Source organism: Elephantulus edwardii, unplaced genomic scaffold (assembly GCF_000299155.1).
Source record: "Elephantulus edwardii isolate Elephantulus edwardi_28Jun2011 unplaced genomic scaffold, EleEdw1.0 scaffold00351, whole genome shotgun sequence".
Classification (NCBI taxonomy): domain Eukaryota; kingdom Metazoa; phylum Chordata; class Mammalia; order Macroscelidea; family Macroscelididae; genus Elephantulus; species Elephantulus edwardii.
Window position 1 is genome coordinate 1,067,851 of NW_006400101.1, and position 26,327 is coordinate 1,094,177.

A 26,327-nucleotide genomic window follows, 5' to 3' on the forward strand; every position below is an offset into this window, starting at 1 on the left:
TTCCTCCAGTCCTGATATCTCCTCCTAAAGTTCAATCTCTCTAACAATCTGTTTTACATATAGATTTAAAAGGTATGGAGATAAGATGCATCCCTGACATATACTTTTCCTGATTGTGAACTATGCAGTGTTTCCTTGCTCTGTCTTGATTACTGCTTCCTAGCCCATTTCACATAAGTAAAAATAAGTGTTCAGGGATTCCCATTCTTTTCAAGTTCAGCCACAATTAGTGATTCACACAGTCAAATTTCTTTGCATAGTTAGTCAATGAAATACAGTTAAATATTGCTCTGTACTCTGCTTTCAGCTAATATTCATCTAACATTGACTACAATGACCCTAGTTTCACAGCCTCTTCTAAGTCCAGCTTGTACATCTGGCAGTTCTCTGTTGATGCACTCATTGGTCCTGTTGCTTTGGGATAATCTTTAGCAATATCTAACTTCCACGTGATATTAGTAATATTGTTTTACAATTTCTAAACTCTGCCAGATCACCTTTTTATAAAAAAATGAGAATAAATACAGATTTCTTCCAGTCAATTGACTAGGTAGTTGTCCTCCAGATTTCTTAGTACAATCTGGTTAGCAAGTCCAGAGCAGCATCTGTTTGTTGAAATATGACAATTAATACTTCATCATTTGCAGAGGACTTGTTTTTTGCCAAGTCCTTCGTAGTAGTTTGAACTTCTTCCTTCATCACCATTACCTCTTGATCAAATATTGTTTGATCAAATGAAATTATTCTGTGTCAGGCAGTTATTTTTTGGTACAGTGACTCTCTGTAATCCTTCCATGTTCTCTTGATGTTTCTTGAGTCATTCAACATTCTGCCCACATCATCCTTAAGTATTGCCACTTGAGGCTTGAATTTGTTCTTCAGTTTCTTCAGTTTAAGAAATTCCAAGAAGTGAGTTTTTCCCTTTTCATTTTCTGACTCTAGCCCTTTTGCAATTCATTATAATACTTTGCTTTGTCTTCCTGAGCTGTCCTTTGAAATCTTCTGTTCAACTCCTTAACTTCTTGATTTTTTTCTCTTTTTTCTCTGTGCTCCAGTAAAATATTCAGAATCTCTTCTGACATCCATCTTATTTTTTTCTTTCTCCTCTGCCTAGGTAATGACCTTCTACATTCTTCATGGCTAATATTCTTGATATCCTCCCCGAGCTCATCTGGTCTTTATTCATTAGTGTTCAAAACCTTAAACATATTCCTGTGATGATTTTTAATATCAGATATGATAGACTCAAGATCATACTTTGGTTCTATAAATTCGATTTCATTTTCTTTATTTTCAGTTTGAACTTGCATATGAGTAGTTGATGATCTGTTCCACAGTCAGTACCTGGTTGATTTTTCACAACTAATAGTGAACTTCTCCAGTGATTTTTTTTTCTGCAAGTGTAATCAATCTGATTCTTGTGTAAACCATCAGGTGAAATCCACTTGTATAAACATCATTTGTGTTTCTCATAAAAGGTATTTTCAGTCTTTGTACAGAATTATATAACTCTATCTCCAGCCTTACTTCTTTCACCATAGCCGTGTGTCCTGACAGGTGATTCTTCTTCTCTGTTTCCAACTTTTTCACTCAGGTTACTAATTATCATTAATGTATCTTGGCAGCATGTTTAATTGATTTCTGACTGAAAAATTGGTAGCAGTTGTTTATTTCCTCCTCTTTGGCTCTGGTTGTTGGTGCATGTGTTTGAATGATAGCATTATTTACAATTCTATGAACTTAGATAAATGATAATAGTAACAAAAAGCCTTTGGGCCTTTTGTCCATAGAATCACTCTGAGTAATGCTCAACCCAATGGCAATCAACAACAATAACACTATTAACAAAGTATTAGTATTACAATGAAATGTGCAAAGAGCTGGAGTCAGAAAATCAAAAGGGCCAAACTCACTCAGCATTTCTTAAGCTGAAGAACTGAAGAATAAATTCCAACCTCTAATTGCAATATTTAAAGATGCTTTGGGTAGAATATTAAATGACCCAGGAAGCATTAAAAGAAGATGGAAAGAGTATACAGAGTCATTGTACCAAAAGGAAGTGGTGGAGACAGAAGAATTTCTTGAAACAACATACGAAAAAGAGCCTGAAGAAGAAGTTCAAGTTGCTCTGAAAGAACTGGCAAAAAAACAAGGCTCTAGAAATCGATGGCATACCGATTGATATATTTCAACAGACACTGCCCTGAATGTGCTAAGCTGTGCCAAGAAATCTGGAGGACAACCACCTGGCCAACTGACTGAAAGAGATCTATATTTGTTCCCATTTCAAAGAAAGGTGATCTGACAGAGTGTGGGAAATATCAAACAGTATCATTGATTTCACATGCAGGCAAGATTCTGCTAAAAATTATACAAAAACGCCTGGAACAGCACATGCTGGGTTTAGAAGAGGTGATAGAGATATTATAGACAATGTCAGTTGGATCTTGGCTGAAAGTAGAGCATACCAGAGGAATTTCTATCTATGTTTTATTGATTATGCAAAGGCACTTCACTGAGTGGATCACAACAAACTGTGGTTGACTCTGAGAAGAATGGGAATCCCAGAACACTTGCTTGTGCTTAAGCAAAACCTATACTTGAACCGGGAGGTAGTCATTAGACTAGAGCAAGGAAACACTGCATGATTCAAGTTAGGAAAGGTGTTCCTCAGGGCTGTGTCTTATCCCCATATCTTTTAAATATATATGCATAACAGATTATCCAGGAGGCTTGGCTTTATGAGCATTGTGACATCAGGACTGGAGGTAGACTTATCAACAATCTGCGTTATGCAGATGACACAACCCTGAAACGGAAGAGGACCTGAAGTGCTTGCTGCAGATGATCAAGGACTGTAGTCTTCAATATGGATTGAAGCTCAACATCAAGAAAATCCCTCTCCAAGGACTGACCCTGCTTTGCAACATGTCCAAAGTATGTCAGACAAAGCTTCAGAATCTTTGCCTCTAAGGAACAACCTGGCTTCACCCTCCAGGATGAATTTGTTTGTTTTCCTAGCAGTCCATGATACATTCAAAAGTCTTCTTCAGCACAACAGCTCAAAGGCATCAACTCTCCTATTCTCCCTAGTCGTTGTCCAGCTCTCTGATGCATAGCAAGAAATGGCAAAGACCATGGACTGTATCGAGTACATCTTAGTCTCCAGACTGACAGCATTGCTCTTCAGTACTTTGGAGAGGTCTTTAACAGCAGACTTTCCCAATGCAATAATTTTTTTTTTAATTTTCCGGCTGCTGGTGCCAAGAACGTTGATTGTTGAGCCAAGCAAACTGAAGCTGTCAATAAGCTCAATCGCTTCACGATCTATCATGATGCTGACAATCAGCCCACTGGTGAGAATTTTTGTTGTCTTAAATCTGGAGAGCAATGAGTTGATAAGGCATGTGATTTAATTTTATTTATTATGTATTTTTATGGATTGTTATTAAGCTCATGAATAACTATTATCTGATGCTTTTATTATTAAATATACATTGTAGTGAAGTCTGTTCTGACATCTCCACTGGTTGCTATGCAATTTCTGAGAGATCTCAATGAAAAAACATTGATAAGTGTGCTGTTATTGTTGTTATTAGATGCCTCCCATTTTTTGCAGTCACTATATTAATTCATCTCATTTATCATTTTACTCTTTTTTTATGACCATCCATTTTAATGTGCATTATAATGTTCACCAAGACTGTTCCTTCTTGATAACATGTCCAGAGTGTATAAGATGATGTTTCCTCAACACTGTTTCTTCCATCTCTTTTTATTTGTGTTTTGAATGAAACTTCATAAAGAACTGGTTTTTCATTCACTCATTCATATACATTTTGTTTTGTCTTGTTCCTCCTGTGGAATTAGGATTTTTAAAAATACCTTTCCTAGCCATTGCTTTGGCCTCCTTCTGGAGACATGGATTCCACAGGCACATGGTTCACCCCTTGATCAGCATGTTCAACAATTGAAAGGCCAACAAAGAAGGGAGAGCTGTCCATACTCTGGAGACTACTGTGGTGAGGCATAGCCTGACAGAGCCCTGGAGATGGAATCAGAGTTAAAGCTTTTGCTTGGTGTATGAGTGAATGTATGTATGACCCGAAGTGTGACTGCTTCGAGATAAAGCTTACTGGACATGTGAAGAAACCAGAGACATCTTGTATTTGTGTTACTAGTCTAATTGAAGAATTGTGTCTTGATATTATAGTAGCTTGAGACTATTTATTGTTTACTAAGCCTAGAATTTTACCATCTTTTACCTTCCCCCTACACCAAACAATTTCCTTAAACCCTTAACTGTGAGTTAAGTCAAGTCTGTGAGTCATTGGCAATGAATTTCAGACCCAGTGATTGGTATACGTAGGTGAAGGATTGGGTGGGGGATGCATATCTTACCTTACAAAGATCAATTTTACACTGTGGATCTTATTTATGGGGAGAGTTGCTGTTTTTATAGGTAGTAGCAGTCAGTCTCAGCATTTTCTACATTCTTAATGCTGCAATTTCTTCTTTTACAGTTTGTATCAGAAGCACCGGGATTTGTTGCAATATCTCTAGACTCATAGAAACATGGGTTGTTGTTTCTTTACTTTAAAACAAACAAAAAATGTGTGGTCTGAGAAGATGTACAGCTAAAATGAATATTGTCTTTGCTGTAAAGTTTAAGAGAAATTCCAAAAGATTACTTTTACTGCTACTAACATGGAAAGAAAAGCAGTCATTTTATGGCATGAGACAAAAAGGGTAGAGAATGAAGAAGAATCTATGAACTTATTGAAAAATCTACGTATTGTTGCTTTTCCCGCCCTTTCTTTCTACTTCATAATGTTAAGATATATTGTAAAAAGAATCAAAAAAAAGAATTAAAGTTTTTATTGTTTAATGTTAAAATGTATTGTAAAAATTATTACAGTTTTTGTTGATTTTGCTCTACTGGATGAAATAAGATATATGAAAGAAAGAAATAATGCATTCTATAATAATAGGCTATGTTATAATGTAAAGAAAGTATATAAGCTCATCTTCAGAAAATGTTTAATTGGATATGTAAAATGGGAAAATTTAACCTAAAGGAATGCTTGGTGAAAATAGTAGAATTTGGAAGAGCACATAGGATGAGATCTGGGAAAGATTAAATCCCACCTAGTACTCTAAAGATTTAAATTTGAAGGAAAACAAGAAGAAAAAGAGAGATTTTGCCAATACACTGAGGAAAATATTATCTGTCCGTGAGAGGATCCTTTTCAAGACCTACGCACTTAGGCTGTTTACATTTCTTTGTATTATGAATAAGGCTACAACAAACTTGAGTGTGTTTATATCTGTTGTCACAGCTCTTATTTCTTTGCTGTATATTCCCAGTAGAGGAACAGTTAGACCAAATGGTATTTCTATATTCAACTTTTTGTGAAAAAAACAGACTGTCTTCCATAGTTGCCATACCATTTTATATTCATACCATTAGTGCAAGAGAGTTCCAATTTCTCCACATTCTTTTTTTTTCAATTTCTCCACATTCTTTCTAATTGTTGTTTGCTGTCCTGTTGAACACTTGTATTGTTACTTGAGTAAATTGAGATGTCCTTTCTGTTTTCATTTACATCCATCTAACAGAAGTACATCAGAATTGTATTATTTATTCATACCTATTCAATCTCTATTCTGAGCAAATTATTTGAGAAACAACTCTATGAAGAAGAAAGTGGCATCATGATGGGAGGAAGACTGGTCAACAATTTGCCTTGTGCAGATGTCACAACCTTGCTTCTTGAAAACAAGGACTTGAAATGCTTAGTACGAAAGGTCAAAAATTATAGCCTTCAATGTGGATTATATCTCAGGATCAAGAAATATTCACCTCTTGGTTGATAAGCAACATCATGATAGATGGATTCTAGATTAAAATTGTCACCTATTTCATTTTACTGGGATTCACCTTGGCACAAGATGGGGCCAATGAGACCTCTTCAATTGTCCCTAAGAAAAGTCTGCTGTTAGAGATCTCTTCAAAGAATGAGGAACAATGATGTACTTTAAAGACAAAAGTTCACTGGATTCTGGTCATGTTCTTTCCCATCACTAGCTATTCATCTGGACAATGAATTAGGATGATGGAATTAAAAAAAAAAGTTATGCCTTTCAGTTCCGGTGTTAGAGAAGAGTACTGAATAGTCCATGAACTACCAAAAGAAAAAAAAAAAACAGGTATCTCCTGGAGAAAGTAAAGCTGAGTTCCCTTTGGAGGTAAGAATTGTGAAGCTTAGTCTCACTTACTTTGGACAGGTTGTCAGGAAGTTTGATTCTCTGGAAAGGAATATTATGCATGGAAAGGTGGAGGGTCAGCGAAAAAGAGAAAAATTCTCAATGAGATAGATTTTCTCAGTGAGGTATCAATGTATTAGACTGTGTTGGAGATGATGAGGTTGGGCAATGATAGGACAGGGTTCAGATCTGTTGTTCATAGAGTTGCTATAAGTCGTACTCGATTTGACAGCACATAAAAAAATAGTTAGTGATCTTGAATAGTTCTTCATGTGTTTCTTGGTAATTTGAGTTTTCATTGTTGAAGATTCTTTCCATATTTGCTGCCATTTTGTTTTTGAGTTGTTTTCCTTTTTCTTGTTGAGGTATTATAGAGTTTTGTAGTTGTTTTATTTATTTTTTTAATTTGTGTCTCTTATCAAACATGTCATTGATATGTATTACTTACCCTTTCATCTTTGGATTTTCATTTCACCCTCTCAGAGAAGGTTCTGATGTACATCAGGATTTGATTTTAGAAAGTCACTTATCTATTTTATCCTCTCCTGGTTGTATATTTTGGTTATACTTGAAAGTGTATTTGTGCCATGTTGTTGTTGTTATGTGCTATCGAGTCGCATGTGACTCATAGCGACCCTAAGTACAACAGCACTAAACTCAGCTCTGTCCTGTGCCAATCGTCTGTCTCTGACACACCCATCCCGATTAGCCCAGTCACTGAATCAATCCACCTCATAGAGGGCCTTCCCCTCCTGCGCTGTCCCTCTACTCTGCCCAGCATGATGTCCCTCTCCAAGGACCGGTCCCAACTTACAATATGTCCAAAGTATGTTAGACAGAGCCTCAGAATCCGTGGCTCCAAGGAGCAGCTCAATTTAACCCTTTCCAGGATGAATCTGTTTGTTTTCCTAGCAGTCCATGGTACCCTCAATACTCTTCTCCAGCACCACAGCTCAAAGGCATAAATTCTCCTTCTACCCTCCTTACTCATTGTCTAACTCTCTGATGCATAACAAGTGATAACAAAGACCATGACCTGTATCAGATGCACCTTAGTCTCCAGACAGATGTCATTGATCTTCAGTACTTTGGACAGGTCCCTAATAGTAGATTTTCCCACCGCAATACATATTTTAAATTCCTGACTGCAGGTGCCTAGAGTGTTGACTGTGGAGCCGAGCAAACTAAAGCTGTGAGCAATCTCAATCTCTTCACCATCCATCCTGATGCTGCCAATTAGCCCAGTGGTGAGAATGTTTGTCTTCTTGACATTGAGCTTCAATCCATATTGAAGGCTGCAGTCCTTGACCCTCTGCAGTAAGCGCTTCAGTTACTCCTCAGTTTCAGCAAGCAGGGTTGTGTCATCTGCATAATGCAGATTGTTGATAGATCTTCCACCAATCTTGACCCCACATTTCTCCTCAAAGATCCCAGCCTCCCTGATAAACTATTCTGCATACATGTTGAAAAGGTATGGAGACAGGACATATCTCTGGCATACGCCCTTCTCAATTTTGAAGCATGCAGTGTTTTCTTGCTCTGTTGTGACAACTGCTTCTTGGTCCAAGTATAGGTTTTGCATTAGCACAATCAAGTGTGCTAGGATCCCCATTCTTCTCAGAGTCAGCCACAGTTTGTTATGAGCCACACAGTCAAACACCTTTGCATAGTCAATGAAACATAGATATACATTCCTCTGGTATTCCCTGCTTTCAGTTAAGATCCATCTAACATTAGCTACAATATGCCTCATACCACGAACACTAATAAGTGAAGACCAGATGAGTTGTGGGAGTATATAAAGGGTATCATCCAAGAAGAGTGCAAACAGTCATTGCAAAGACAGAAGAGGAAAAGAAGACCAAAATGCATGTCAGAAAAGACTCTGAAAATTGCACTGGAGCACAGAGAAGCCAAAACAGAAAGAAGAATTCAAGATACTAAAGAGTTGAATAGAAGATTTCAAAAGGCAGCACGGGATGACAAAGTAAAATATTAGACTGAAATGTCCAAGGAGTTGGAGTCAGAAAACCAAAAGGGCAGAACTCGCTCCACATTTCTTAAGCTCAGGGAACTGAAGAACAAATTCAAGCCTCGAGTTGCTATAATCAAGGATGCTTTAGGCAGAATATTAAATGATCCAGGAAGTATTAAAAAGATGGAAAGAATATACTGAGTCACTGTATCAAAAGGAAATGGAAGACACGGGGAATTTCATGAAACAACATACGAGCAAGAGCCTATGGTGATGATGAAAGAAGTTCAGGCCGCTTTGAAGGAAATAGCAAAAATTAAGGTCCCAGGAATAGATGGTATACCAATTGACATATTTCAGCTAACAGATGCTGCCCTGGACGTGCTCACCAAGTTGTTCCAAGAAATCTGGAGAAGAATAACTTGGCCAACTGACTGGAAGAGATCTATATTTATTCTCATCCCAAAGAAGGGTGACCCAATAGAGTTTGCAAACTATAGAACAGTATTATTGATTTCAAATTCAAGCAAGATTCTGCTGAAGATTATCAAAAACGATTGGAACAGCATTCGTGCCATAGATACCTCAATATGTGTTCCTTATTTTTTTTCTGGAGATTTTTGTGTATTTTAGTTTACCCCTAGATTTTTTTATCTTTACGTGGTTTTTGGGTAAGGTGTGAGGTGTGAATCTTGTTTCCGTTTTTTACAGATGGTGTTTTTATTGTTATGTGCTTTTGAGTTACCTGTAACCCATAGTGATCCTATGTACAGCAGCTCTGAAGCCTGCTCTATTCTGAGCCAATCGCACTAATTATGACACACCTACCCCCATTATCCCAGTTATTGTACCAATCCATCTCTTCCAGGATCTTCCTTTCCTTTGCTGTCCCTCCACTCTTTAAAGAATAATGTCTTCCAAGGATCGATCTCTCCTGGCATTGTGCCCAAAGTATATGAGACAGAGCTTTAAAATCCTAGCATCCAAAGAGAAACTTGGTTTCACTCTCCAAGAGAGAACTATTTGTTTTCTTGGCAGTTCATGGTATGTTCAAAACTCTTCTCCAGAACCACGATTCAAAGGTATCAATTCTTCTGTCATTAGTCATTGTCCAGCTCTCTGATGCATAGAAAGTATTTGTGAAGATGATGGCCTGAATAAAGCTCACCATAGTCTCTAGACTGTTCTCTTTGCTTTTCAGTACTCTGGAGAGTTTCCCTGACAGAATATTTTACCAATGTAATTCATCACAGAGTGTGGTCATTATCAAACAATATCATTAATGTCACACACTAGCAAGATCCTGCTGAGGATTATCCAGAAACAACTGAAATAATACATTGACAGAAAACTACCAGAAATACAAGCTGGGTTTATGAGAGGTGTGGCACTAGAGACATTATTGCCAATGTCAAATGAATCTTGGCAGAAAACAAAGAGTACCAGAGGAATGTTTTTCTGTGTTTCGTTAGCTATGCAAAGACATATTACTGTGTGGATCACAACAATTGTGGGTAACTTTGAGAAAAATAGGAATCCCAAAGCACTTTATTATGCTTATGTGAAACCTCTGCTTGGATCAGGAAGCAGTCCTCAGAACAGAGAAAGTAAACACTGCATGATTCAAAATCAGGAAAGGAGTGCATCAGGGATGCTCCATACCTTTTCAATTTGTATGAAGAACAAATCATTCTGGAAACAAGGCATTATGAGAAGCAATGCAGCATCAGGATTAGAGAAAGACTCATCAGTAACCTATATAATGCAGATAACACAACCTTGCTTGCTGAAACTGAAGTGGATCTGAAGTGCTTGCTGCAGAAGATCAAGGACTGTAGCCTTTAATATGGATTGAAATTCAACATGAAGAAAACAAAGGTTCTCACCAACAGGCTAATTGGCAGCATCATGATAGATGGAAAAGATTAAGGTTGTTAGCAATTACAGCTTACCTGATTCCATAATCAACATTCTTGGCACCAGAAGTCAAGAAATTAAAATATTAATTTCACTGGGAAAATCTGCTTTCTACAGAGGTGGTTGTTGTTGTTATGTACCATCGAGTCATTTGCGACTCATGGAGACCCTATGTACAAGAGCTCTAAACACCATTCTATTCTGTGCCAGCCTAACCATCTCAAATACACTCATTCCCACACTCCACTCACAGAATCAATCCATCTCATCTAGGGTCTTCTTCTCCTGCGCCTCCCCTCCACTCTGCCAAACATGATGTCCCTCTCCAAGCACCAGTCCCTCCTTGCAACATGCCCAAAGTCTTCAGAATCCTTGACTCCAAGTAGTATTCCAGCTTCACCTTCTCCAGGACAAACCTGTTTATTCTCCAGCAGTTCATGATATATTCAACACTCTTCTCCAGCACCGCAGCTCAAAGGCATCAATTATCTTTCTATCATCCGTATTCACTCTCCAACTCTCTGATGCATAGAATGTAATTGAGTAGACTATAACCTGGGTCAGGCGCACCTTAGTCTCCAGCCTGACATCGTAGCACTTCAGTACTCTTGAGAGGTCCCTCACAGCTGACATTCCCAAGGCAATTTGTCTCTTGATTTCCTGGCTGCTGTTACCAGATAGATGTCAAATTTTACTTGCACCATTTGCTAAAGAGAAGTTATTTGACCACTTACGGATTTCATCTCATTGTAAAGAACAGGTAGGACTATAGGTTGAGGGTTGATTTCTGAGCTCTTGATTCTAGTCTATTAATCTGTGCATTTATGATTATTGTGGCTCCTAGTAGGTATTGAGATTAGCAAACATGATATCTTCTACTTTATTTCTCATTTTCCGTATAACTTTGCTAAATGGAGAAGTTGTAGTTTTCTTCTCCTTGAAAACTGGAATTAATATCTGTATTGAGATGTCATTAAACCTGTAGACAGATTTTATAGAATTTTCATTTTAACAATATTGTTTCTTTTTCTATGAGGGTGGCATATACTTTATCTAGTTTTAGAATTTTTTTAGGTTCTTTTAGTATAGTTTTCCTGTGTCTAACTAGATGTGTTTCTAAGTATTTCATCTTGTGCTTGACTATTGTAATTGGTACTGGTTTTTCTTATTTTCCTTAATATGGTATTTTTACTACTGTGGAGAAGCATAACTAGTTTTTGTATGTTGATTTTTCACCCTATCACTCTGCTAAATTAGTCAACTATGACCTACTGTTTTCTTGCTGAGTTGCTGGATTATACAAAAAACCACAGAAAAACGGCTAGATCAAAGTAACCAAGAACAACACAATAAAAAAAAACAACCCAAGAAAGTGCCAGTTATTAAATCTTGCCTTCCAATAATTATGTTGAATAGTTTAAATGTACCATTTAGGAGAAAAGGAGTAGCAGATTTGATTAAAAACCCACATCAATATTTGTCTACAAGAGGCACACATGTGCAGCAAAGATAAATACAAATTAAAAATCACAGGAGAGATATAAATACAAAGCAAATAACAACATAAAGAAAACACAAAAAACCCAAAATATATTACTATTAATATCATATAAAGTAGACTTCAAGGTAAAACCCAGTAGAAGTGACAAGTACAGACTGTATAGGGTCAGTAGAGCAAGAGAACATAACTTTAAGTAATATCTATGTACCAAAGTACAGACCTGAAAATACACAAAGCAAACACAAACAGACTTGAAGAAAGAAATACACAACACTATAATAAGGAAACTTTCTCAATCTAAATGAAAGGCAGGGTGATTAGAAAGAAATTCAGCAAACACACTGAAGAATTAAACTGCACCATAGCCAATTCAATCTCATAAACATATATAGGGCACTGCACCCAAGAAAATCTCAGTATACATTCTTCTCCAGGGTCAGTGAAATATAGTGCAGAATAGGTCATTTTTTTTCCAGTCATGAAACAAGAGTAAATAAATAAATAAAATGAAATAAAATAAACATTGAAATACTAGAGAGCAAATTCCCAGACAACAATGCTGTATAATTGGAAATTAACTATTGCATAAAGGAGGAAAAAAACCATACACTTGAGCTAAATACCACCTCACTTGCTCATGATCAGATAAAGTTATTGTTGTTGTGTGCAGTTGAATCAGAAATGACTCACAGCTGAATCTCCAATAGAAGTCTTTTTTTAAAATGCATTCTATATTTATTCCTCACTTATTGCTTATAACATTTTGTTTTCAGTGTGAGCACCTCTAATGCATCACTATATTCTTACTATATTTCAACTACACAAAAGCTTTAGGAAAAAAAATCACAGAAACATAGGAACATATATAAAAAACCCCCATAGCAACATATGTTAAAAAAACTCAATCAGCCTAACAGAGTAAAATTGCAGTATTTGTTTTCACATTATATTTGGCAAAAACCAAAAACTACCCCAAAATCCCAAAGTAACAAAACTCTCAAGCAAATAGAGATGATAAATTATTTTCTAACACAAAGGAAAATTCCAAGCCTGTTTCCTCAGTGATTACTGTTGTCAACTTGGGCATGCAGCAAATTTGTTGTCACAGCAGTGATGGAAAAGTAAGTACTTCAAGGGCCTGGACAGTATCCTATTCAATACGAATTAAAGAACCAAAACCAAGGAGAACATGAGAGCGAGCACACACATGCAAACGTGAAAGTTAGCTTACATAATCACAAATAGTTAAAAATAAATTAATTAAAATAAATTCCCGGTAAAAAAATCAAAAAGCGTACCTAAAAATGCATTCAAAAACAACAAATTTAGTGACCTGGTCATATTTTCTGATGAAAAAGCTACCTCTTTCATCTTTACATAAGCAACTGTGGAGAAGAAGGTCAAAGCATATCCTAGCAGGGCTTCAACAAGGCTGCATCTGTGGTATTGTAGATCCAACTTCCCCTAATCACCTCAAAGCTTTAAACAAACTGCCCGTTATGAAGATTCAGATGGGCCAAACAAGTCATCACATATCCTATTGGGAGAGTCTATGAGTTGGCTTATTTCACTGTCAAGGTCCTTTTCTATATCATCTGTGTACTTGTTTTTGTTTTTTTTTAAATGGTGGTCTAAGACACGCTTTCTAGAGATTCAGTATCTTCAATGCCCCCTCTGTAGTGAATCATCAGAAACGTAGCGTCCTGCAGTGTTTCACCTGATTTCGCCAATGTAGCAGAAAGAAGGGATTTTTTCCCCCCTCTAGAATCAGTTGTATATTTTTCTTCTCTAACAAGGGAATTATGTTCCAACTCCTGATCGATTTCAGTTTGCAGATAATCTAACTTCTAGTTTCTGTCTGGATCCTCTCCTCCGTAGGCAAGCCCGGATAGAGATTACGCTTAATTTCTTTAAGAGCAATGAAAACACTGTCATCCAGACCGCCTTCCTTTCTTACCAACTTTATCCCTGCGCTGTGGCCCCATTTGGAAGGACTGTTTGGACTATAAATAAACCTCTGTGTTGCTGCCTCCATTGTCTGATGTGTTAAGTGTGTGTTTTGGTGAATGTTCTACTAGTTTACTCCCTGACTCAGCAAGGCGTGTTTCAGAGACTTGCCGCAAATTTAACAAACGTGAGCTCGTCTTGATAATGTATCATTTTTTTACTGACTTGCTGGGGTCGACGCGGGTTGACAAGCACAAGAGGGTGTCTTTTCCTTCCAGCCGGAGGCTCTCAGCTAGAAGTTTTACTGACATTTTTTATGGCAAACATAAGCACAGAACACATATTGGGAAGCAGCTTTAGTCTAGGCTTTCTTCTTACAGTAATTGCAGCACGTCGGGTTCTGGAATTGAGTGTTCTGAAAACTATGCTTATTTTCTGTTAAACCCACTTGATTAACCAAGTGCTCCTCTTTGGGCAGGGCAGAAACTTCTTCGACTAAATGAAGTTCTTTTTCTTTCTCGAAGTTAGTAACTATGTGGCGATCTGGTTCTTCTTCTTCCAAGTATTTGAAGTGAAGAATAATGTCACCAAAGCAAAATTCATCCTTGAACCCCCTTTGCACATTCAGGTTGCTCAGTGCAGTTCTAGTGACCATGGCCTTGGGTGATGGGGTTTCCAGCCTGAATTTTGAAATACACTCCATATTTGATATAGCTAAGCATCCTAATGCTACCTCTTCAAGTTTTAAACTAACGCGCCCCAAACAGATGAGGCCCCCCAACTTGAAAGGATCCCTGCACCACAGTGCAATGTTTGGGTACCTAAGACAGGCTTCAATGTCAAACAAACAGGTGGCTCTGCTTCTTGTCCATTTGCCGAGCTTATTTTGATAAGGGATTTTGGATGATTCCCACATCTAAGGGTCATTGGACCTGTCCTTAGCAGGGCAGGAGCTTTCAGAAGTAAAATCTTTACGTTTTTGAAGCAAATAAGAATAAAAGCAAAGCATACCAGCACCTCTGGGATACAGAAAAAGCAGTTTGATATTTCATTACATTAGCAATAAGCAGACACATCAAAAGGAAAGGAAGAACCAAAACTATTTAAATCAACATCTCCAACAAATAGAGTTAGTACAGCAAGCAAATCACACAACCTGTAGAAGAAAGGACATTATAAAGATATTGATAGAAACAAATTGAACAGAAAGCAGGAAATAATTGAAACTATAAACAAAACTAGGAGTTGGTTCTTTGAAAAGGTCAGTACTATTTACAAACACTGGCAAAACCTAACAATGGAAAAGAAAGAAAAGACATAAGTAACTTGAATAAGAAATTAAATTGGCAATATCACAATAAAACCAACAGAAATAAAAAGGTTAGTAACGAATATTATAAAAAAACTTGAAAACCTAGATGAAATAGACCAAATATTAAAAATAAAACCCCAGTAAAACTGACACACACTGAAGCAGAACACTTGAACAGATTCATCACAATAGAATAAATCTACTAGATCTTTAAAAACTCTCACGAAAAAATGAAGGCCTGGACCAGATAGCTTTACTGGGAATTTTTACCTAATATTCAGAGAAGATCTATCACCAGCCTTGCTTAAATTATTTTATAATGTGGAAAAAGTACTGAACAATTTCAGATCCATTCTACAAAGCATAATCAAGATACCAAAACTAGATATGACACTACCAAAAAGGGAAAATTGTGAGCTAATATCACTGATAAACACAAAAATCATGAAAAAAATTTAGACAATAGAATCCAACAGTATATCAAAAGAAAAATAAACAATGACCAGTTTAGATTCATAACAGCCATGCAAAGATGTTTCAACATAAAGAAATGATCAATGAGTCCTCCATGCAAATTAAACAAAGGACAAGACCATGATCGTCTCAACTGGTGCAGGAAAGACTTTTGACAAAATCCAAAATCATTTTCCAATTAGAACACGTAAAATAGAAATATATAGAATTTTTGTCAACATAAATAAGAGAATATATGCTAAAGAAAAGACCAACTTCATCCTCAACGAGGAGAGATTAAAGACAAGTGGTGACAAATATGTACACTATCACCACTTCTATTTCATATTGTATTGGAAGTCCTAGTGAGTATAAGAGGCAAGAGAAGGAAGTATGAGGCTTCAAAATTGGCAAAGAGAATGTAAATATATCTCTTCATGTAAATAGAATGTCAGTGTAAATAGTAAACCTCACTTTTAAGGAGTATTCTGGTTATGCTTTTCCCAAGACAGACATATTCGCTCTTCTGGAGGTCAGTAGTATATTCTTCACTAAAACACTAAAGAGCCTTCAGACTGTGTTTCTTCTGAGAGAGATTTATTTGTTTGGAAGTCTATGGTATACTCAAAATTCCTTACAAACACCACAATTTAAAGGCATCAGTTTTCCTTTGATCTTTCTTATTCAGTATACAACTTCCACTATTGTACCGGCCAGGTACACCTTAATCATTAAACTGATATCGTTGCTCTTGAGCACTTTAAGGAAGTCTTTACCAGTAGATTTTCCAAATAAAGCTTCGTCTGACATACTGTGGACATGTTGCAAGGAGGGACCAATCCTTAGAGGGGGATGTCATGCTTGGGAGGGTGGAGGGACAGCACAGGAGAGGAAGACCCTAAATAAGATGAATTGATACAGTAACTGGGTTAATGGGGGTAGGTGTGTCAGAGACAATAAGATTGGCACAGGATAGAGCAGGGTTTAGGGCTCTCATACATAGGGTCACTATGAGTCGCAGGTAACTCAGTAGCACATAAAAACAACAACAATAACAATACGTTGATGAAATTTTTGACTGCTGTTTCCATGGATTTCTACTATGGGGACATGTAAAATAAAATCCATTACAACTTAATTTTCATTCATCTATTATGATGTTACTTATAAGCTAGTTGTGAGGATTTTGTTTCCTTGATGGTGTAGTTTAATCATACTGAAATCTGTAATCTTTTTTCTTCTTCAGTATATCTTACAAGACACTTCACCCTCAACAAATAAAGTTGTGTCTGAAGAATGCAGAAGAGAAATTATAATCAGAGTTCAAAAGACAAACTATAGCAATATAGTATACTGAATTTAGAATTTTATTTACCTACAAAAACTGAATGGTAAGCTTCACAAGTCTATTGACTTAGGAATCATTTAATCATTAATGGATGATAAAAATGAAAGAATAAATTATTCATACAGTTGTTAGTTTGACCTGAATATCTCTACACTTAGAAACTGCCGCCTTTTTTTCTTATTAAAACCATCAATTTTTTTCCTGTTACTGGGAGTAAAATTGCAATTTCTAAATGGAATGTGATTTTAGATATTTGATCATGGATTCCCCTTTTTTCTCATATTCTGCCACTTTCTTTATTCACGATCCCATCTCAATTTACTATATACTTTTCTCCATATAAGATAAGCATGTCTTTTAACCCAGCACCTTGATTCTTACTATGGTATTCCCTAGAGATATCTACATAACAAACTTGCTCAATTTATTCAAGTCTCTACTTTTTAAGGGGAGCATTGGTGGCCTAGAAAGAATTTGTCATTTCATCCTGAAGACACATAGTTTGAACCCACTAGCTACTCCCTGGGAGAAGGATGGGGAATTTCCTCCTGTGAGATTAAAATGCCTCTGAAAACCAGCCGGCAGAGTGCCAGCTATGAGTCTTTTTTGACTCTATGGTGTACAACAACCACAATTTTAGATAGTTTTAGTAACATGACACATCCTGACTATTGCATATATAATAGGATTTTGAAATTACAATCGATCTTCTACTCTAGAAAATTTTTCTTTATAGCAACTATCATCAATATCGATATGAATGTTTGTCTATTGGGACTCTTATTTTTATCACATAATCTGAATGTCCTCTGAAATATTTTTAGATCTTGTTCAAAGTTTTATGTCTACCATTTAGAATTGTCTTATTGTTAGGTTCCATTGAGTCAAGTACTACTCATAGTGACCTTATGAACAACAGATCTGAACCCAGTCTTGTCCTGTACCATCCTTACACTTTCTGAAACACAAGAGCCCATTAAAGCAATAACTGTGTCAATCCACCTGGTTGAGGGATTTCCTCCCCTTCGCTGACCCTTCACCCTTCCCAACATTATCTCCTTCTCCAAAATATATGAGACAAAACCTCATCACTCTTGCTTCCAAAGAGCATTATAGCTGCACATTCTCTAAGACATATCTGTTCATTCTCTTGGCCATCCATGGGAATGTCAGTGCTCTTCTCCAACATCACAGCTCAAAGGTATGAATTATTTTTCTGTCATCCTTATTGTCCAGCTCTCAGATGCACAGCTAGTAATCAGAAATACTAAGGCATAAGTGAGACACACCTTAATCCTCAAACTGACATCACTACTCCTCAATAATTTGGAAAGGTCCCTAACTGCAGATTTTCCCAGTGCAATGTGTCTCCTTATTTCCTGATTACTGCGTAACCTGCGTTATGCAGAAGACACAACCTTATTTGCTGAAAGTGAGGAAGACTTGAAATACTTGTTGCAGAAAATCAAGGAATCTTGATATTCCAGCAATATGGATTGTGTCTCTATATTAAGAAACAAAGATTCTTACCACTAGTCTAATAGGCAGGATCATGATGGATGAAGAGGGTGTTGAAACTGTCAACAGCTTCATATTTCTTGGATCCACAATTAAAACTATTTAGAATAATAACTGTTAATAGTAAATTACTCCTCTATTTTTTCAGGTAGAGATTAAAGTGTATATTTGTATTACATAGAAAATAATAATTATTAACTCTTATATTGACATCCTGTTTTTTGGTTTATTTTGTTGTTTGGTGTTTTGTTTCCTGCTGCTTTCAAAATTAAATCAGTGGAAACTTAGTGTTACTGTGTGAAAAGAAATACAAAGTTTTAGAAGCAGGTTGAAAGTTGTATAATGATTTTAGCTGTTACTCTATTATGCCTTCTAGAAGGTAAGAAATAACAGAGAACAAATTTAAGGGGCTCCAAAATAAAAACAAAATGACTGATTCAATTAAAAAAAATAATATGCTGAAGTTTCAATACTTCTAATAAGCTAATGAAGGATTTTTGTTAATATATTCCTGAAATCTTTAGAGATAAAAATGGCTTTACCTATTCAGGACATTTTCTCTTAGTTACACTGCTTATAAATTTCCAAAATATTATTGTAGAGAAGCTATTCTAAAAAAAATGGAGCAAATATTAAAATGAAAAGGAAAGTCACATTAAACATCTAAATACTGTCTCAATGAGCAAGAAATTTTCTAAAATGAAAGATATCTAGTATAGTATTAAAAAATCTTCATATAACTTCAAACTTTAGAAAAAAAACATAAGAGACACATTAAGGGAGAAACTGAATCAAAAGGATAACAAAGAATTCTATTTTACTTAAAATTCAAGGTTGTTGTTTTTAGGTACCATTGAGTTGACGATGATGTACGGAGATCCTCTAAACAATAGTTTTAATCTTGCCTTATCTTGTACCATTCTCACTATTTCTAGCATAATTGAACCCATTAATATAGTCACTGTTTCAGCCCATCTTGTTGAGAGTATTCTCCTTTTCCTCACCCTTCACCTTTCCCAGAGTGATGTCTTTTTTCAAGGAGTGGCTCTTCTCGACAACATGACCAAAGTATGTGAAATAATGATGGCTACATATGGATACCTTTTTTGCAAACTACAATGATTTTTTCAAAAGTTTATAGCATTTTTCAAAACAACTATGAGATATCATCCCATTCCAGTAAGAATAGTAAAATTTAACAGAACAGCAAGCAACAAATGCTGGCGAGGTTGTGGAGAAACTGGAATCCTTATTCACTGTTGGTGGAAGGTGGTGTGGTGCTTTCTCAAAAAGTTGCAAATAGAAATACCATTTGACCCAGCAATTACACTACAGGGAATATATCCCAAAGAGACCGTAACTGCCACTCAAGCAGATATATGCACAATCATGTTTATCACGGCTTTGTTCACAATAACAAGGAGCTGGAAACAACCTAAATGCCCATCAACAAATGAATGGATAGAGAAGCTGTGGTATATTCACACAATGGAATAATATGATGCATTGAAAAACAAGGAACTCATGCAATATTATTCAAAGTGGGTGACCCTAGAGGACATTATGCTGAGTGAAATATATCAGTCATAAAGGGTCTAATATTGTATAATGCCACTGTTGTAGAACGGGACTCACATTAGGGTTTGGGGGGCAGACTGAGAAAGATGAGATAAATAATGTATACTGCATTGAAACAGATGAGGAAGGGAACTATTTAAAAGGGATATGTGATTAGGTACTATTGTCATGACAGAAGTCCAGAACAAATGCTGCATAGTGGAGTGGACCTAGCGGGAGGGATTGTAAAACAATGGGGGAACTTTTATTTTCCTTTTCAAAGAGAAGAGTGTACTAGGGGCTAGAGGTGGGCAGGGAGAAGAGTGCACCAATGAATTAATGGAAATCCAAATTCTCTGTAAATTTTCATTAAAATTAATTAAAAAAGGGAAAAACCCTAAAAGGACAAAAAAAATCATTGCATTTAAATTGAGCTTAGGGAAACATTTTAAACCGTATCATTAAACCATAATAAATATTGTGACTATCCAGCATAGCAGACATAACTGGAGGCCTGAATCACTATATCTAGGTTTCACTAGGGAGAGGGGAAAGGGAAGTGCTAACCAGGTAGGGCAAGAGTTGGAACGGGAGCATCACAATGTGAGGAGCAGAAGACGAGGGGCTTGAGGTGCAGAAGTGGATGCTGGAGAAAGTGGATGCTGGTAGAGCAGCCCAAGGGTGCAATCAAATCAAAGGCACCAAAGTAGGCGAGGGAGCATGGAGCCACCACTTATGGGTAAAATGTTTCTCTGCCAGACATTGCTTTAACTTGAACATCTTTATTAAGGCAAACCAGAAAGAAGGATAGGTCATCTGCTTCAGAAACAACAGGCCTTCAAAAACCCTATGCACAATAGCTGTTGCTGATTACAACTCATAGCAATCCTATGAACAAAAGACCTGAAGTCCCTCTACAAATATCGACATTTATCAAAGTTCATAGAGTTTTCGGAGGCATGATATTTAGGAAGAGGATGCCACTCCTGCTTCCAAACCTGTATTATTGTTGTTATATGCCACTGAGTCCCTGTGATGTATGTACCTAATGTACAGCAGCTCTAAACCCTTCCCTGTCCTGAACCAGTCTCACTAACTCCGACACAACAACTCCCATTACCCCAGTTACTGTATTAATCCATCTCATCTGGGGTCCTCCTCTCCTGCGCTATCCATCCATCCTTCTGAACATGATGTCCTTCTCCAAGGATTGATCTCTCCTGGCCACGTGCCCAAAGTAAGTGAAGCTGAGCTTCAAAATCCTTGCCTCCAAGAAGGTTTCACCCTCTCCACGGCAGACCTATTTGTATTCATGTTCTCTATATTGTTGTTGTTAGCTACAATTAGTCATAGTAGACCGGTCATGTACGATAGAACAGGTAACTATCAAATCCTGTACCATCTTTATAATTAAAAAATAGACTATTGTGATCCTTAACGTTTTCTTTGACTTATTTTCAAAACTATATCATGTTTTTCTTTTAATAGAGGATTGTAGATTTTTCAGCAAATATTTAGAAATCAAAATGTACTGGTCTATAACGAATTGTCTGTATATGCCATTTTTAAATGTTTTTCTAGAATTTCAGTCACCTGAAATCTGATTTAGCATTTGCTTACTATTGTCATTTAGTAGACCTGTGCCATAACTGTTTATTTTTACATTATTTTCCTTGTGTTGTTTACAAGAACAAAGGGTAAGAAATGTATAATTTATAATTACTTTTTAAACTGTAATATTAAAGTAATTTTGAATAGTATTATTATGGTGAAAATAGCTTTAAACTTATAAAGGCAATTACCCCAATTCAATTTTTATGACAATCATTTATCTTCTTTCATAAACTTTGAAAAAATTTAGATAAACAGAAAATTACAAAGATAATAAAATTTCCATATATCTCTCGTGACACTTCCTCTATAATTAACACCTCATATTATTATAGAGATGCCATGGTGCCGTACTTAAGAACATGGTTGTTAAAGAGCTCAGTAGTTAGTATTCCCTAGCTGCTTCATCAGAAAGATATGACTGTTTTGTGTTGTTGTTTTTGTTATTGTTGTTGTTTTTCTGTAAAGAGTACAGTCTTTGAATTCCTGTGGGATAATTCTGCTCTACTTTATAAGATCATTATAAATTGGAATAGAATTTTATATTACCAGGGCACATTTCTCATAATTGTTGTTGTTAGGTGAAAATAGAGCCAACTAGGACACATAACATCTCTGTAAACAATAGATCTGAAACTTGCTTTATCCTGTGCTGTCTTCAAAATCTCTGACATGCTTAAGTTCAATGTTACAGTCACTGTGCCAATCTATCTCATTGAGAGTCATCTTCTCTTTAATGAACATCTAATTTTCCAAACAAGACGTCTTTTCCCAACAACTGGCCCTTCCTGATAACATGCCCAAAATATGTGAGATGGAATTTCAACAACCTTGCAACTGAGAAATAGCCTGCTTGCCCTTTCTCTAAAACAGATATGTTCTTTTGGTATTTTATGCAGCATTCAATATGCTGTAGAACCATACAATACAAAGGCATCACTCCTCTTTCTGTCAATCCTTATTCATTGTCCAGATTTCCAATGCATATAAAACATCTCTCAATTAATAAAGCAATATTGATATATTATTTAAAAGAAGGCAATGCTTTACTATTATATCCTTAGTTTTTATGTAGTTTCTGTAGTTACTTAAACAATGGAGTGAAAATTAAAGATATCTAAACATTCATAATCTAATTAACCCATGAGTTATTCATATGCAAAAATAGATTGTTAAGATATCAATATTATCAATAGTGTTAAGATACCAATTTTGTTGTTATGTGCTGTCAAGTTGTTTGAGACTCATAGTGACCCTATGTACAACAGCCCTAAACCCTGCTCTATGTCTTTATAACATTATTGTCTCTGACACACGTAACCCCATTACCCCAGTGACAGAATAAATCCATCTCATTGAGGGTCTTCCTCTTCTGCCCTGTCCCTCTACCCTCCCAACCATTATGTCCCTCTCCAAGGACCGGTCCCTCCTTGCAACATGTCCAAATTTGTCAGATGGAGCTTCAAAATTCTTGCCTCCAAGGAGCAGCCTGGCTTCACCGTCTCCAGGAGGAACTTGTTTTTTCTCCTAGCAGCCCATGGTATATTCAATAGTCTTCCCCAGCACCTCAGCTCAAAGGCATCAACTCTCTTTCTATCATTCCTAGTCATTGTGCAGCTCTCTGGTGCATAGTAAGTAATGTCAAAGACCATGACCTGTATCAGTGCCCAAAATAAATCTTAAATTTAATTTTATCTTCATTTAAACCCCAAGCATTGAGTCGTTTTGACAAAGCATTTTTAAAGTTTAAAATTAAAAAAAAAGAAACTGGTGAACATATACACACGGAAATATTGGTCAACATAATAACAATAAAAGGAGAAGAACAGAGATGGAGATTCCACATCAATCCAAATTTGAGTCTTCATCGCCTAGTTGTAAAAAGCTGTACTTCAAACCCAAACGAATACTGTTCAAATCCACCACCTGCTCCATGGGATAAAGGTTAAAGAATCTCCTTTTGTGTGATTTACTGCCTCTAATAAAGGTCCTTTACTGAAGAATCAGCTATGAGTCAGTTCCAACTCGGGAGGACACAACAACCAAAGAATAAAAGAATAATTAAGACAATGTGATGCTCCTGATTCAGGTAATGGTCCTTTCAGTCAGTTGCTGCACGTCTTAAAGCTGAGCAATGACTAAGGGTGACAGAAGAAGGATTGATGCCATTGAACTATGGTGTTGGAGAATTATGGTGTTGGAGAAGAGTGATGCTGAATATCCCACAGACTTCCAAAAGAACAAACAGATATGTCTTGGAGAAAGTATAGTTAGCATGTTGCTTGGAGTCAAAGATTATGAAGCTTCATCTCACAAACTTTGAGCACATTGGTAGATGAAATTATTCCTTGAAGAAGGACATCATATTTGGGAAGGTGGAGGAACAGTGAAGGAGAAAAAGACCCTCAATCAAAACGGGGGCAAAGGATAAACCCACTCAGAATTTCTCAAGCTAAAAGAACTGAAAAATAAATTCAAGCCCCAAGTTGAAGTACTTAGGGATGCTATGGGCAGAATTTTAAATGATCAAGAGAAAAAAACCAGAAGAAGACCGAGAGAATATTCACAGACACTATACCAAAAAAAGAATTGGCCAATAGTGAAATATTTAAGGAAGTCCTACATGAGCAAGAATCAATAGTAATGAGGGAGCAGGCCAAGTTGTACTAAAGACAATGGAAAATTCACATTTGGATTGATGTGGAATCTCCATCTCTGTTCTTCTCCGTTTATTGTTATTATGTTGGCCAATATTTCCATGTATATGTGTTCACCAGTTTTGTTTTGTTTTTTTAATTTTAAACTTTAAAAACGTTTTTTCAAAATGACTCAATGCAGTGAATGAAAAATTTCATTTTAATTGTATTGAATTCTTCATGGAAAAGGATTTTTCAGGATTTATTGTGAAGTGTAACCATAACATACGTGTGATATAAGAACTACCAAAAGAACAAACAGATATCTCTTCGAGAAGGTCCAGCAGAGAGCTTTTTGGGAGAAAAAGACAATTAAGATTTTTCTCACATACTTCGGGCATCTTTCTAGAAAGGCTAATCTTTGGAGAGAAACATCATGTTTAGAAAGCACTGCAAACCCGATGACACACTGTTCGAGGCCACCAGCTTCTTTCCCCTTATTAAACACTAATGACTAGAAAACACAAAAGTTGTATGATGATCTCATGTAGGGGAAAGAGCAAAACAATCATTAAAACCAGAAATAAAACAATAAAATGAATGTCAGATGACATTAAATTTCAACTATTACTTTTAACTTTAAATCATTATTATGTTTAAGCTAGAAAATCTAAATGAAATTTTCTCTGAAGTCATTGTCATCAATATATGAGTTTTTTTGTGGGCAATAAAAAAAAAGAAATTCAACCAATTTATAGCCAACTAAAGTCTCTCAAGTCTTCTTCATTGTTAGCAAACAAGTTTATACTATTTTCATATCATATCTTGTTAATGATTCTTCTTCCCCCTTTATACTCCATTCTTAATCATATAATCTACCTTCAAGAACTTTTGTTATTGTGGTTGCTATGTGCTGTCAAGTTGCCTGAGACCCATAGTGACACTATGCACAGCAGCTCTGAATACTACCCTGTCCTGAGTCAGTCTCACGAATTCTGACATACAAACCCCCATTGTCCCAGTTACTGTGTTAATCCATCTCATCCAGGGTCTTCCTCTCCTATGCTGTCCCCCCACCCTTCCAAGCATGATGTCCTCCTCCAAGGATTGATCTCTACTGGACATGTGCCCAAAGTATGGGAGATGTAGCTTCAAAACCCTAGCCTCTAATGAGAAACTTTGCTTCATCCTCTCCAAGACAGGCCTATTTGTTTTCTTGGCAGTCTATAACTTGTTCAAGACTCTTCTCCAGCACCAGGATTCAAAGGCATAGATTCTTCTTGTCATCCTTAGTCATTGTTCAGCTATCTGGTTCATAGAAAATAATTTAAAAAACCGTGGCCTGTATCAGGTACACCATAGTCTCTAGATTAATATCATTGCTTTTCAGTACTCTGGAAAGGTCTCTGACAGTAGATTTTCCCAATGCAATTCATCTTTTGATTTCAGGAATGATTATAGAGGCAAGTAAGTTGTAATTGTTAACAACGTTAATTACTTCACCATTTGTCATGGTGCTGCCAGTTGTCCCAGTGGTGAGAATCTTTATTTTCTTGATGTTGAGCTTCAATCCACATGGAAGGCTGCAGTCCTTGACCTTCTGTACCAAGTGCTTCAGGTCCTCCTCAAATTCAGCAAGCAAGGTTGTTTCGTCTGCATAATGTAGATTGTTGATAAGTCTTCCTCCAATCCTGATGTTATTCATTTTCATAAAGCCCTGTTTGTGGAATGATCTGTTCTGCAGATAGATTAAAAAAGTATGGAGGCAGGATGCATCCCTGGCACACTCCTTTCCTGATTTTGTACCATGCAGTGTTTACCTTCTCTATTTGGATGATTGTTTCTTCCTCCAAGCATAGGTTTTGCATAAGCATAATCAAGTGTTCTGAGATTCCCATTTTCCTCAAGGTTAGCCAAGAATTATTTTTGTACTAATTGAGTAAATATGGCAAAAGGAAACAAACTCAACACAGCTTTATTGATTTTAAACAATATGCTATTCCTTTGTTATGATAAAAGTATAGTCTCTATTTCTATGAATAGACTTTGTATGAGCTCAGGTAGAAATTAATGTCTTCACAACATTATAAACTATTATCTCAGTTTCAATGCATTTATCAATGATTACTAGTAATTTTATTCTTTAATATCTTTTGCAAAATTTCACAATAATGAATAGTAATTATATTTTATAGTTCTGATCCTTTTTTGATACTTTTCTTGAGAATTAGGGCAAATATTAATTTTTTATCAGTTTTCTACATAGCTGCATTCTGCATTTTTAG

At 36.3% G+C, this 26,327-nt stretch overlaps 1 pseudogene; it reads right to left on the minus strand.

Annotated features, from left to right (window-relative positions):
• Positions 1 to 13,157: 13,157 nt before the first annotated feature.
• LOC102865505 lies at positions 13,158 to 14,616 on the minus strand (annotated as a pseudogene).
• Between the last annotated feature and the right edge of the window lie 11,711 nt (positions 14,617 to 26,327).